This window comes from Chinchilla lanigera, unplaced genomic scaffold (genome assembly GCF_000276665.1).
Source record: "Chinchilla lanigera isolate Chin_1 unplaced genomic scaffold, ChiLan1.0 scaffold00004, whole genome shotgun sequence".
NCBI lineage: Eukaryota > Metazoa > Chordata > Mammalia > Rodentia > Chinchillidae > Chinchilla > Chinchilla lanigera.
The window spans coordinates 30,553,921-30,568,782 of NW_004955405.1; the positions used below are offsets into that span (position 1 = coordinate 30,553,921).

General features: G+C 39.5%; 1 protein-coding gene across 8 annotated transcripts in view; it reads left to right on the forward strand.

The window, feature by feature from the left end:
- The window catches only part of Socs2 (suppressor of cytokine signaling 2), a 273,894-nt gene that overhangs the window by 203,965 nt on the left and 55,067 nt on the right, over positions 1-14,862 (forward strand). For 2 of the 8 annotated variants that reach the window (XR_001235628.1, XR_001235629.1), the window contains exon 5: positions 6,501-7,494. The exons of the other annotated variants lie outside the window; for them this stretch is intronic. The gene's annotated coding sequence lies outside the window, so the exon portion shown is untranslated. The remainder of the gene's footprint in view (positions 1-6,500; positions 7,495-14,862) is intronic. 8 annotated transcript variants of the gene reach the window in all.

The window sequence follows — 14,862 nt, forward strand, 5'->3', positions numbered from 1 at the left end:
TGACCCACCAAAAACCTAGCCCTGAGCATGGACTCTAACAATGGATATTTAATTCTGTGCTCTGACCCACCAGTTGCAAAATCAGCTAAGGGCTACCCATCTTTCATTAAGAGTAATTCCTCTGGATCCTCAATACATTTTGGCTAAAGGTATTTTCCTCAGAGTACATATAGAAAACGTCCGTACTTCTCCTCACCCATCCCCAGCCATGCCCTTGTCCTCCTGTAAGCTTCCACCTGGAGTCCACGTATTGTTTGAGCATACCTTATACTGCAAGCCCATATTGCAGGGATGACTTTCTCAATTCCATGGTAAGGACTGTTCTGGATCCTTTAAAAAAATCCACAGAATAGTGTCTATTTTTCTACTTTGGAAAAATGACAAAAATTATAGTAGTTTTGCCTGTCATTTAAAAACTAAACACACTCTGAACATGTCAGATTCATTGGCATTACAGAGCCATACTGAAAGTACACCATGCACCAAATTTTGGCGGAACAAGTTCTTCTTTAAGTATATTTATAGTGGCTTGAGCTGGTCTTCCTTCCTTGCTTCCTTCCTTTCTTCCTTTCCTGTCCTTTCTCTATCTTTGTGTGTTTTATTACTGGCAGTGATTTCTGAAACACCAGGCACTTTCCACCTTTGTGTAAAGTTAATCAAAGGCAGATTCTTAGTGGCCTTGAGCTGTTTTCTTTCCTGTGTTGGACCAGATCCTTATCATGACTGCTTTTTAGCATCCTAGACAGAGCTGGGTATTCCTGAAGAGTAGTGCATGTGATATAAAGAATACCTTCAGGATGCCAATGGCCAGATCCTTTTATAAGAATGTTGAAAAGGAACGAATGAATGAATGCAAGGATTTAAGGAGGGGAACGTAGGCCTTCTTTTTGTCTTTAAGGTTGATGAGGGAGTGGGATATTTCTCATGGAGAAGCTGGGGATATTACTTGAACATGTTGCTCTTGCTAGAAGTTAACATTTTCATTTTACTTCAGTTTCCAAACTGCTCCCTTATATGTAATAGAATTTCAACTTCACATTAATTCTGTGAAGTTGATAGGAAAGGTTATTATCCCCAACATCCAAAGAATCAGTCCCAAAGAAACCAGAGTGGATCAGATTGGCTCAGATCTCATGACTGAATCCAGATGTCAAGCTTCTAAGTACTCTGCTTCCGCTACTGGATCAGGGAATTTCACACTTGACTGTTGAGAAGTTCTGGCATCAGTCTGAGAAATTCTCATTTTTTTCACATCCCTCAGGGGCTGATTCTGGTGGAGGTGTGTACTGGACCACACTGTTAAAAACTCCACTCTGCACTATCTTGTGCACTTGATTTCAATCCTTTTAACAGAGTGTAACGTATTAAAAGTATCAATTTTAAGGTAGTGTATTTAACCTGAGAGGGTGAAAATTGTAAGTTTAGTTAATGTTATACCCCAAATCCAAAATCACACACACACACACACACACACACACACACACACACACATACACACAGTTTGTGCATTACAAGACTGGAAACCTCACAAATACCCATCAGAAAAGGAATAGTTTAACAACTAAATAGTACATTCACACAGAGGAGTAACATGCAGTTACAAGAAAGAATGAGGAAAATGTCAACATTTTGCAATGAAGCAATTTTTCGGACGTCATCTGTCATAAAAATAAAGTAGAAAAGAGTATTTACACAGTATATTACTTTTAGCTTAAGAAAAAAGGAAAATATATGTGTGTGTTGGCTTATATTTAAAAAAGGGAAGTACAGTATAAATAGAAAGCTGACTTTAAAATAAGATATTTTGACTCCACATCCCCTGTGGGACATAGCTTAAGCCAAAATGAAAATGATCACCGAGAATTCTTACACTGGGTTCAGTAGTCATATTATTAACTTGTGTTAGTATTATTAATTATAAGTAATTAGATTAATGCAGCTAGGAACCAAGTTTCTGTGTAAGAAAAAGCTTAAGTATAAACTCAAAAAAGTAACAGTTTAGCCATCTTTCATTTCAATAGGAGGCATCAGTATTTATTATCGAATGTTATTTATTATGATTTATATTATTAGATATAGTCATTGAAAGCAGAGAAATGCACAGGTGGCAGCCCAGTACCATTTATTTCCTTTAGTGCCCAATTTGTGGTCAGTAAGTAGCATTTTCCACTAACAGGAATCAAGGCTTTGAAGGGATGGCCCATCCCACGTGTGCAATGTGAATGCACAGAACCACCCTGAGACAGCTGGAATCTGAAAGCCATCAGAGACTATGGGGTCGGGGCTGGGGATTTAGCTCAGCGGCAAAGCGCCTGCCTTGCAAGCGCAAGGTCGTGAGTTCAGTTCCCGGTACCGGAGAAAAACCAAAAAAAAAAAAAAAAAAAAAGAGACTATGGGGTCGTGCCAGAATGACTCAGAAGCTAACCTGAATGAGCCTCCAGGGGACAAACACGGGACAGTTTGAACTTCAAAAGGATCGAAATCTATCAGTATTTGTGAATTTATGACAGTGCTTTAAAAATATGATGAAACGAGAACCAAGCTCATTTGTCACTTGTGAAGTTGTGGGGGTGTCAAGTCATTGTGAAAATGGATTAACAAAAAAGGGAGATCTAGCGCCCACTGCTGCTTTCCCATAGTTTGTGTTTCAGGGTAAATTCTTTATAGAGATTTACTGCTAATAAATGCAAAAGGATGCTATAAATAGAAAACCCATGATTTTGCAACATCTAATGAAATAATGGCGCTAGGTAACAGTCGTTAATGGACGCTAAAATTATTACCTAAAGTGAGAGCTTTATAATGGAGAATCAGACTGTTAACATTTGAAGGCACTAATTAATCTCATCCCCGAAGGTGGGACAACCCAACATTATGCTCCTCTAACATGATTTGATAGAAAAAGAAACAGTAGCTCCTGTGAATATTCTTACTGACACCCCTGTGCCTGACAGGTTAAACCAAATCTCATCCATATCTAGCTATTTGCGTCCCCCTTATCCACGGGAGACACATTCTAAGACTTCCAGTGGATGTCTGAACTATGGTACCACTGAACCCTATGTAATCACATTTCTGTTTATATACATACCTGTAATACAACTTATTTTGTAAGATTAACAATAGTAACTAATAATAAACCACAACAATATGAATATATTATAATAAAAGTTATATGAATATGTTCTCTCTTCCTCTCCCTGCGTCTTCCTCTCTTTTCTCTCTTTCCCTCCCTCCCTCTCTCTCCCTTAAAATATCTCATTGTATTGTATTCATCCTTCTGGCATAAATATTTCCTTTTCTTTTCTATAATGCTGGGGCTCAAACCCAAGTCCTTAAACATGCTGTGCAGGTACTCTACCACTGAACTATCATACCTCCCCAGCTCTGGCACAAATTTCTTTTTTTTTTTTTCATCATTTAAGATTCATTCTTATCTTAGATCTTAGTAACCTCCACATGCTTTCTTTTTCTTTTCTTATTAGAGAACTTTCACTTTTTTATCTAAAGTAGCACTTTATGGCTTCTATCACTATTTTGGGTCCATTCTTAAGTAAAATAAGGGTTATTGGACTTAAGTATTGTGATATTACCACAGTCTGCTAACCAATATGGCTACTGACTGTTGGGCAGGTAGCATAGATATGAATTATCTGGGGCAGGATAGTGCAGAATAATGCAAGGCTTTATCATGCTATTCGACATGGCATGCAGCTTGAAACTTATAAATTATTTATTTCTGGAATTTTCCTTTTTTTTTTTTTTTTTAGACCATGGTTGACTGTCAGGAAGTGAAGTCAGAGAAAACAAAGCTGCTCCAATTATGAGGGAACTACTTTACCAGTTTACAGGAAATACAGGAGACAGAGGAACATGTTGAATGCCACAGGCTGGAAGTCAGCCTACTCCTGAATGTAGGAACAGCAAACAAAACAAATGTGCCACTTTCTTCTGCAAAGAAGTATTACAAGAGGAAAAGAGGGAGGGGGAACTGTTACAAGTTAAAAGCATCTATAATCCAAATGCGGTATGAATCTTGTTTGGAACTTTGTTCGTGCTAACTGTAAAACTACATTTAAAAATAGTATTCAAAGGAATATACTATGGTTATTATGTGTTGTTAAGGGATTTTTGATATTTTTATTGAGTCTGTTAAGGGTACAGCGATTATTTTTAATAGTCTTTTTTTTTTTTTTTTTTTTTTGGTTTTTCTCCGGTACCGGGAACCGAACTTACGACCTTGCACTTGCCAGGCAGGTGCTTTGCCGCTGAGCTAAATCCCCAGCCCCCTATTTTTAATAGTCTTACGTTTTAGAAACACTCACTAATGAATTGATATGCTACCTGAGATTCTTCTAAAAAAAGACTTCTGCAACTTAAGAAAACAGTTCAGTGGTGAAGTTGTTTACAATTTTCTTTCTTCTTTGTTGTATGTGGACATTTTACATGATGAAAACAATCAAGTTTTGAGAGGCAGAATCCTAGCAGAGGCCTAGATTATAAGCACTATTGTTTTGTTTTGTTTTGCAGTGCAGGGGATCAAATGCAGGGCCTTGTATATGCTAATAAGCACACACGCCACTACTAAGCTATATCCTCAGCCCCACTATTTGTTTAATGGAGTCACAGTTACTCTTTTCCTTTTCTTCTTATTGCGTCCATTTGCATTCTCTCTATTACTGCAAATTTTTCAAAATCATTTACCTAGCCACGTTTTCCACTAGGCTATTCTGGCACTACAAGGCTTCCAAATATAGATAGTCATTATTCTCATTTTCAGACAAGGAAAATGATGCCTGAGCATTAACTTAGTTATTGACTCTTTTAGTCATGTTTCTACTTCTATGATAAAAGTACTTGAGATAATCAACATAGAAGAAAAGATTGATTTTGGCTACCGGTTTCAGGGGTTTTAGTCCATGGTCGCTTGTCACTTTGGACCTGTGGTGGCACTGTACATTATGGAGGGAGCTGTATAGCAGAAGATGTGTGCCTACCTCATGGTGGCTGGGACACAGTGAAAGGGGCCCAAGTCCCAGCATGCTCTTTTCAAGGTCACTTCTCCAGTGGCCTCACTTCTTTCCACGGGCCCCACCTCCTTAAGGTTCCAAGTTCCTTCTCAGTAACTCCACACAGTAGCAGCCAAGCCTTCAACAGATGGGCTCTTGAGGCACATTTAAGAAACCCATAACACCTATAAACCCACCTGCCTGCCTCCCAAATCTGAGTCTTTATTCATTATTTTATGCTGGTTACCAAGAGTAACCCATTGATTTTATAGTTTAAGAAGTTTTTATTTTTAGTTTATTAATTGGTAAAATTTAAACAATAAGTAAATAAGAATAGATCAAGTAGTTACATCTATGAATGATAAAGATACCATTCTTATTGATACAGTTACAGACACCTAAGCAATGATAAAGGTGAAATAGGTAGCAACTTTTGTCACATTCCCAAAGCCAAAAAATAACTTTTATTTGTGCTTGCTCACCATTTCTCAGCCTTTTGGTTAAGCTTAAGTGTAGTATTTATGCTTACTCTTCAACAGCATATATCTGGTAATGATTTTAACTAGAAGCAGAGATCTGAGAAAAATGACTGATTTTTCCTTTGCATGTGTTTGTGAAATATTTTTAGGACCATCGCAACAAAGAAATCCTCTAAAAATGTCAAAGCAAGGACAGTCGATGAAATCCTGAGCATCTCTGTGCTACTGTTTGCTGTGCTTCCTAGCAAAAATTATCTTGGCTTTTGGAACGCCTGGGTACGCCTGTGGGCATGTGCAGACCTTGCTGTTATCTGTCATGTGTCGTGCTCTAGATGTCAGGAGCAGCAGTCATCAGTCAGGGAGGGGTGGCACACCACCTTGCTGCATTCTTGCTGCAGGGTGTGTGAGATTCATACCCTCGGCTTTACAAGGTTTAGTGGAACTTTGCAAAACACCCGCAGCGCAGTACTTCATGGCTGGTCTCACATAACGATTTATGTCTTGTAGATGTCAGACTTGGCCTTAGGAAATTAAACTGATGATCTGACATTGTTGTTTCCTTCAAGGATCAGGTACTAAATATAGTCAAGCTGAACGACAAAATTTTACCCATACTCAGAGGCCAGTGAGGGCATCAAGAATGGAAGAATAATAAATATTACTAATATTTATTGAGTGTCACTGTATGCCAGGTGCTGTGCTATCCCTATCAATATTTAATTGTGTTTAGCACTTGAGGTAATTCTATTTTATAGCAGAGGTGGCTGACGTTTAGAGAGTTTACGTGACTTGCCTCTGGTTGCGCAACTAACTTAGCAAGAGGCGGACCTGGGCTCTAAACCCAGGCTGCCTGACCCCACGCCTCTGTTCTCTCTGCACTGTGTAGTCTTAGTGGCTGCGGAAGGAGCTGAGCACCCATAATCCACCACTGCCATGCTTGTCCCCCTAAGGGCTTTCGGAGCACCTTCAAAACTTCCGTTCTGTGCCGGAGTTCTGTTTTGCAATTTTACAGATGTCTGGAGGCGAGCAGAAGGAGATGAAGAGGTTGATAGAACACACGTGGCCCGTCTCACAGAGTTGATACGAGGATACAGAACGCGGAGTGATTTACTCTCTAATGGGAAAGCTAGTTGGTCTAGCCACCTTGCCTGACAGCTGAAGGACATCACAATGAATATTCATCCAAGGCCATCAGAAGGAAAGCAGATCAGACACGAAATTAAAAGAAATGACAAACAAATACCATTTGTTCAATACAAAAAAAATACCAAAATAAAAATCTACCCTGCTCAAGAAGATATCCATTTTTAAAATCAGTTTATTAGGAAAATACAGACCCTGCTCACTTTGAAATCCTAAACCTCTTCAGGCACAACTCATTGCTAACATGACGTACTTACCTCAAACAGTGATATTTTGGCAAATGCGTATGAGTAGCTGCAGTCGCATATAGAAAGCACTGGAATGATACAACATGGTATTTTGCTTTCTTAAAAAAATGGGAACTGTCTTTGATAATGCGTATGCCACAAACACCACTAAAAGTAATTTGCAACTGGCAAGCTTTTTTTTTCCCCCTTTGGTATTTTTTTTTCTGGTCTGAGAGAAGTTTTAAAATATAAATTTTATAACTGTAGTGCTTTTGGGAATAAAGAGAAGATTTTGCCAGCTTATATAATTGGGATAGGCTTTACTGTTTGTGTAATAATTGAAGATGACTCAAACAGATTTTCTCTGACTAACATCAGAAATGAAAATAAAAATCCTGTCTACTGCAGATGGCAGTTGGCTTGCCTCGCCTCACCCGCTGGTGTGCGTGACCTGTGCGTCACCCCTGGATATGCGACTTCCTCCTCTCCTCACGCGCTGACCTGTGGGTCAGAAGTTAAAGCCGCTGCACTGAGGCTTCGGCATTGCTCCTTGCCCCTCCGCTGTTCAGCAGTCTTCATTCAGCCAGACATGCCGTGGGAACTCCTGGCAGAATAGCAATAGGGGAGCAAGACTGGGTGTGTATAAGCGTGAGTTCCCTCCTTCCCTCCTTCCTTCCTTCCTTCCTCCTTCCTTCCTTCCTTGTCCTTCCCCGCCCCACTCCTTCTCCCTCTCCCTCCCCACTGCCCAGTAGTAGGGGTTGAATCTAGGACCTTTGCATTGAGGTACATCCTAGCGCTTCTTTTTTTCCTTGAGACAAATTTTTGCTAAATCACTTAGTTACAGAGGTTGGGCTCAGACTTGCAGTACTCCTGCCTCAGCGCCAAGAGCTGTGATTACAGGTGTGCCTGATTAAGAATGATTTACCCATAGGATACCTTCACTGAATGAAAGAAAACAAATTTGAAATCCTGGCTGTATTGAAGGGGGAGGTTAAAATTTTAAATAAAAGCCTGCTCAGGATGCCTGCCAAGACCAGGCGGACATGTCTGGCAGCCCTGACAATAGAACATTTCTTTCTTTGTATAACCCCTGTCTCTACTGCCTTTGTATAACTGATGGCCTTGCAATGTAACTTAAAATGTAATAGGACATTTCTTCCTTTGTATAACTCATGCTTTGTATAACTGATAGCCTTACAATGTAGTTTGAGATGTTCCTTCAGCAATCCATGATGTCACCCAACCCTCCAGTCATATGCACTGAATCTGCTTATGTACCTCCCCACTCACTTTCCCTTTAAAAGCTCTGAAACCTCTGAAATGTGGGGCTCTAACTCTTTGAGTGAGAGATCCTAGTCAGAAGCCCAGTGGGGTAATAAACTGCTCCTAAACCTCCTTGGTGCTGTTCTTCCTGTGTTCGGTCTTCTTTCTGTAATAGTATTAGCAGTATTTATTAGAGATGCAGGCTCATGATGGTAATTTCAAGGGGAATTTTGAAGGAATAGTGATGCTTCACTTCACGGGTCACTACCTCAAACTCATATATCTGGTTTTGAGTGAGAACTTGGGCAGCAAAGCAGACAAAAATGGATCTGGTGCTCCGGCTTGTGACCAAGTCATTTAACCCACTGAGCTAAGATTCTAACATAAAAGGCATTCTTGATCTCAGTGATTATGTCCTACCTTATCAGAATGCTAAGATTCTAAATTCCTGTGGGATGTGCAGGTGAGACAGGGCAGGTGCGACATTAGTTTTGGTTTTTGCCTTAAAATGTTGGAGAGGAAGCAGGGGTCATAGACACTGGTGCGTTACCCGCGTAACCCATGTGAGTGAACGGATTTGGCCCAGTGGAGGTTCAAATCCCTGTTCTGTGCAAGAGTCCATATTACCAACCTTGGCAGGCAGTTAATGTTTTTCAAGCCACCGTTTGGAGTCCCATATAGAGGGTCAGTGGCCTTCTAAGATTTCTGATACAAACTCTGTGCTTTAGAGGTAAGGGATAGCGCCTTGGATTTTGGCAGACCTGAGCTTAAACTTCAGCTCTACCCTGTACTAAATATGTAAGCTTATATGTATATCTCTCTATAATGCTTCAAAATTTCAAATTTCTGTATCAGCAGAAATAACAACTGTAGTATTTGTCACGTAGGATTCCTAAAGACTACACATGGTCTAGTATTTAATATGTCGTAGGCGCCTTCTTAATGTTAATTCCTCTCCCTTTGTGGCAGAGATAGATCCACTGTAATTGTTTCATTTTTATCTTGATGGCCAGTTGCTCACAGTTAAGAATGGTAGTTACTTGTGCTTTTTCATAGAGTCTGAATCTCTTCAATTTATACTTCAGTTATTCAAAAATAAAGGTTTTTGTCATGAAGAGACACCATGTGAATGGACAGATTTCTCATTTGCCAGTGGGTGTAGAGGGCAGTGATGTTAAGTAGAAATGTCGGTTACTGTCTTGAGGTACAGTCCCTACAGCAGCAACCTCACCTTTAACAATGAGTAGACGCAAGATGGCTTTTCCTTCTTAGGCAAAATGTCACATGGATGACAGCCCGCTGTGATGGTAATTCTACAGCTTGGTTACTCCCAGGGGGAGTCTATTTTAGAAAGCATTTACTACATGTCCTACCGTGTGTGGGAATAATGCCAAGGGTGTAATATAAGCATGGGTAAGACATAATGGAATTACTACCTACAGGGTTGTCTTAGCTTTTCAAAAAATTTAGGCGGTAGTTTGGGCAGAATTGTGTCTAATTTCATCTTGGGAGGCTAAAACGTTTTTCAGTAATGTAATTGGTTGAGATATATTTGAAATTTCTCTTTAGCTGGGCGTGGTGGTACACAGCTGTCATCCCAGCACTTGGGAGTCTGAGGCAGGAGGATCGCCACAAGTTCGAGGCCAGCCTGGGCTACATAATGAGTTCAAGCCCAGCCTGAATGAATGACATAGTGAAACCCTGTCTCAGAAAACAGAAAACAAAAAAAATTTCTCTTTAGATTTTGCTTCTAAAGCCCTCATTTTATTGCAGATTTTTCTTAAACTGCTGGTCTTTATTCTTAGAAAGTGACTTTGATTTAGGAGCCTAGCTAATAGTCACTTACCACTATGTCAGCCTCATAGGTGATGGCCACCGTAGAGTAAATTTAATTAAAAATAAGCCGGCATCATAAAGTAGTGTGGCAGGTTTTTCTTGTATGTCACATAAACTGGTTCTGGAGAGAAAGGCAGTTCCAAAGAAAGCATTCTGCAATTTTTTTTTTTTTTGGCCTTGAAGCCAACATCACTAGCATATATTTATAGCTTCCCAGCAGGAAGAGTTGCTTTGAAATGAATGGTGTTCATACATATGCGATAGTAGGTCTGCCAGAAGAGCCCACACTTACCTCCTAGTGCTACAGGTGGTGCATGAGGAAACACTTGGAGATAGGCTCAAGTGAGGGAAAGGCTAGATTTAATTCCACTACGTACAGGCAGGCTAAAAGCGGAGTGATAGCAACAAGTGGTATGGAGGAAAGGTCCAGACTTTGTAGGGCTTGGGAACAGGGTTTATAAGCCCAAGGAATCTGGATGCAATGTGTGGGGTCAGAGTTGTAAGGATGGTCAGAGCAAGTGTGCATGTAGTGTTGGACATTGTGGCTTCAAGGTATTGTATGTCCAGTGTGGCATTTCTTTATGGCCGTCAGTTCTGTTTGCAGCGGGCAGCGTGGCCCGTTAGTAGTTTTGTTTGTAGCAGGCAGCATGTTTATTGTCAAGCTCTCTCTCAAGTAAGGCCTGACACTTAGCTTGCAAAGTTTTGTTTTGTTTTTCCTTTTAAATATTATTCTGTCGAGCTCAAGGACAGATTTCCTCCAATGAAAGGAAACAGATAAGATACACTCTCAGAAGACTTTCACGAGAAGTACGTTTATACCAAGTTCTTTAAAACTACACGAACTAGAAAAAGATTGCCTCATTATTCTGACAAGGGCTCAGTGATGCGTTTGGTAGAGAGACGGACTTCCATGAAGCATGAGCACCTCTTTACCAACTGCGTCGCTCAGCCCTTGTTGGAATGATGTTCTTGATTTTAAATGGAGCGTCTGAGGTCCCTGACAAGTTCCTCTTCCACCAGAAACAGCAGTGGCATTGGACTCCGAAGATGCTCTCCAACCCCAGCTCTGCCTCTCCTTAGCAGTCACTTAACCTATCTAAGCTCAAGTTTCTCTTACCAGTAACACTGATGGAGTTACAGAACTGGTGTGGGGAATCCAGGGGGCAGGGTATATGAGAAGGAAGCTGTATGGCTTGTAGTCCTTGTCGTCATTTGCCTTATGATGATGAGGCTTTGATTGTTGCAAAATGGAAATGTGTCTCCTCCCTGGGCTCCTCTAGCACTGCGTGTCACAGATCTTGCCTCTTCCTCGTTAAATTGGCCTTCTGCAGTCTTATCGTCGGTAGTTGTTTCCGAGTGAAATACATGTTTTTACCCATCTTCTTCAGTCTTTCTCTCTTCCGCATACTGTGTTGACTGACAGAGTCTTATTCCCTAGAGCTGTCAGAGTTTTTCCCTGAGAGGTGAAGTCTGTGCTTGTACCGAAGCAGAGACTAAGAAATATTGGTGGTTTATCTTCAGAGGATTACCTGGGAAGCTGAAGCTTGTGTCACGGGAGGCTATGCATACAACCTTGATATAGCAGGCTCTGCTGGAGCATGAGGGAACCAGAAGACAGGCTTTGGAGTTCAAACATTTATAATTTTAGAGAAAGAAAGAGTGATTGAATGATTTAGAGAGTACAGGCAATGGCTAAGGAGTATAGGCCAAACAATAATGTGAAGTAAATATTTTAAAAAAGTATATAGCTTTAAAAATTGAAAGCATATTAGTGATTGCTGGGGATGAGGAGGAGGACGTGGTGGGAGGGAGGGATGACACAGGACAGGCAGAGATTTTGGAGAATGATGGATATGTACATTATCTTGATTACCCAGACTGGTTCATGGTTGTGTACATGTATAAAAGCATATGAAATGCATCTAGATTACTGTATATCAAGTTTACCTCAATATAGTTGTTAAAAATTGTATACCTTCATTACTATGGAAGGAGGGAAATTTTGGAAAAGAGATGTTTGCTATGGAAAATAGCATTTTAGGAGGAAAAGCAAAACACAATCCAAAAATAGTTTTTCGCTTTTTTTCTCCTCTTCAATTCCCAGATTGGGCCCTCTAATCAAAGATCCCATGATATCTAAAAGTAATCTGAACTCTTTAGGAGTAAACCGTTTTGTAGTAGCCAAGGTTTTAGAGAACAGTGACCTTATACAGCTCCTGGAAGTTGAACACAAGCCCTTCCTACCCTTCCAGAGAACTTGTTGCTTAATGGAATTTTTTGGGAACTCCTAAACAGTTTGAATTCTAGCCAGAGGTCTGTGAGTTGTTGTTAACTCTGTTATTTGGGGCTGCAAAGTTATAGCTCATTTGCAAAACATCTTGAGACCCAGCTGAAGGCAGCACTCTGCTTTTCTGGATGGAAACAATGTGTGTTCTTTCTAATAACTATAATGGATGTTGCTCCTGTCTTGTTTTTGGCCTCTGAGATAATCAGAGGTAAACTGGAAGCTCAGCCATAACAACGCTGGTCTATATGCCTGTGTTTATTTTCACTGATCTTGAATTTCTATTTTATTTATAGTTTTCTGGCTTAGACTCAATATTTTTGAATGTTGATATGGTTTTATATGTTCTTGATGGAAATCGCCCCAAATCCTTTTTGTTGGGAGTCAGAAAATGAAATCTGTGGTTTAATTCATTGACTTTTCTGTAGGCAAGAGACATTTTGCTAGAAAATAAAAACTACGAGAAACTCAAGAAACCGATATGGTTCAATTATGATCCCTGACTTTGCCATTGGCCTTAGGAATTAACTCTGTAGTTTCCAAATTTTGACTAAGAGTGAATTTCTGGTGAAGAATCATAGCATAAACCAAAAGAAAAGTAAAATAAAGGAAAGAAGTTAATCAGCATAATTATTACCAGTAGCACCTCTAAGAAGTAAAACATTATATACGTACGGTATATATGCACATGTACTGACACACGCACACACATGCACACACTCTCATCCTAGTCCTACAAATGGCTAAGCACATCCCTCCCCCTTCTTTCCTCTCTTCATTCAAACACTGGGATTTCTGCTACCATAGAACTATTATAGGAAAAAAGATTTATAAAATACTATATTATGTAAATTAGTACAGTCACTATGGAGAACAGTGTGGAGGTTCTTTGAAAAACTATAAATAGAAATTCCATATGATCCAGAAATCCCACTACTGGTGTCTATCCAAAGGAAATGAATCAGCGTGCTGAAGAGATAGCTGCATTTTCTCTGCAGCATTATTTGCAATGATCAAGTTATGGAGTCAACCTCAGTACCCATTATAGGTAAATGGGTAATGATATTGGAGTATATGTGCATGCTGAATACTACTCAGCCTTAAAAAATAAAGAAATCCTGCCATTTTAGACAACATGGATGAACCTGGAAGACATTATTTTTAGGGAAAGAAGCCAAGCACAGAAAGACAAACACCATCTGATCTCATTCATGTGTGGAGTCTAGAAAGTTAAATTCAGAGAAACAGAGAGTTGAATGGTGATTACCAGAGGCCAGGAGTAGGGCATGGTTGGGGAAACAGTGGTTAAAGACACGGAGTTTCCGTTAGACAGGAGGAATAAGTTTCTGAGAACTATTGCACAGCATGATGACCAGAGTTGACAGTGTAATTCTGATTTTAACATTGCTGAGAGTGTATTTCAAATCCTCACACACAAGGATCTAAGCGTGTACGGTGTTGGATATATTAATTAGCTTGATTTACTGTGTATATGTCAAAATATCACATTTTATCCTATAAATATCTGATTATCAATTAAAATAATGGTATGAAATATTATTTCAAAAATAGAGAACAAGGGCCGGGGATATAGCCCAGTGGCATAAGTGTTTACCTGGCAAGCGCAAGGTTCCAAGTTCAATTCCCGGTACAAAAAAAAGATAGAGAAAGATGAAAATAGTGCTAATGGATTTTTTCTTTAATCTCAAAAAAGGTTTCTTCCAGAAAAAGGCTCTATAGTGACTAAGAGTGGTTAAATTTTTCCATTTAGCTTTGTTATTCTGCATTAATTTTCCATAATTGGTCTGAATAATTTATTTTACAGAGAAAAATACTTCTGAGAATCTTAACATGTTACTAACCACATACAAGTAGCCATAAAAGTTTTCAAAGCATTTTTCTTTTCACATATATCTGGGAAGACCTAGAGAGTAATTAATTTTTGAAGAACAGATGTGAGGGGAGAGTTGGTCTAGTGAGTATTATAATAAAAAATCAGGATGGAATTAGGATATCAGGTATCTGGGGCATAGGAAGCATGGCGTTAGAAGGTTAGGACAAGCTCACAGAAAGGCAGTCCGATATTGGAGACTCACCCTGCCCCCTGTTTCATCACATTCTCATGGCTGACCCAGTATGTGGGGAGGGGTTCGCATCTCAGTTTTCTGCACTAAACAGTACCAAGATCCAGAATTCAGGTTTGTACTTGTAGTGAATAGCTTGGTTCCATTATGAATTAAATAGATTTTAGTAGCTAGCCACTATGTATTAGACCTATCCTGTAAGTAGATTATAAATTATATATTAGCATAGCAGATAGAATAACAGTTTGAAAATTGTCCTCTCTTAGAGCTCTTGGTATCATGAAATGTAATGATTGTAGCAGTTATTATAGTAGTTATAGCACCGATATTTTCTATATGAAAATACTGAACTTAATATGTGGCCGATACTGTTCCAGTTATGGATATTCACTCACTTAAAACTGAAGCAGATACTGTTATTATTTCCATTTATAGATGAAGAAACTGAGAAGCAGGTTAAGTAACTTCCAGGGTACCATAGATATTAAGTGACAAAGCATTGATTTAAATCTTGTATCTCTAGTTCCAGTTTGTATT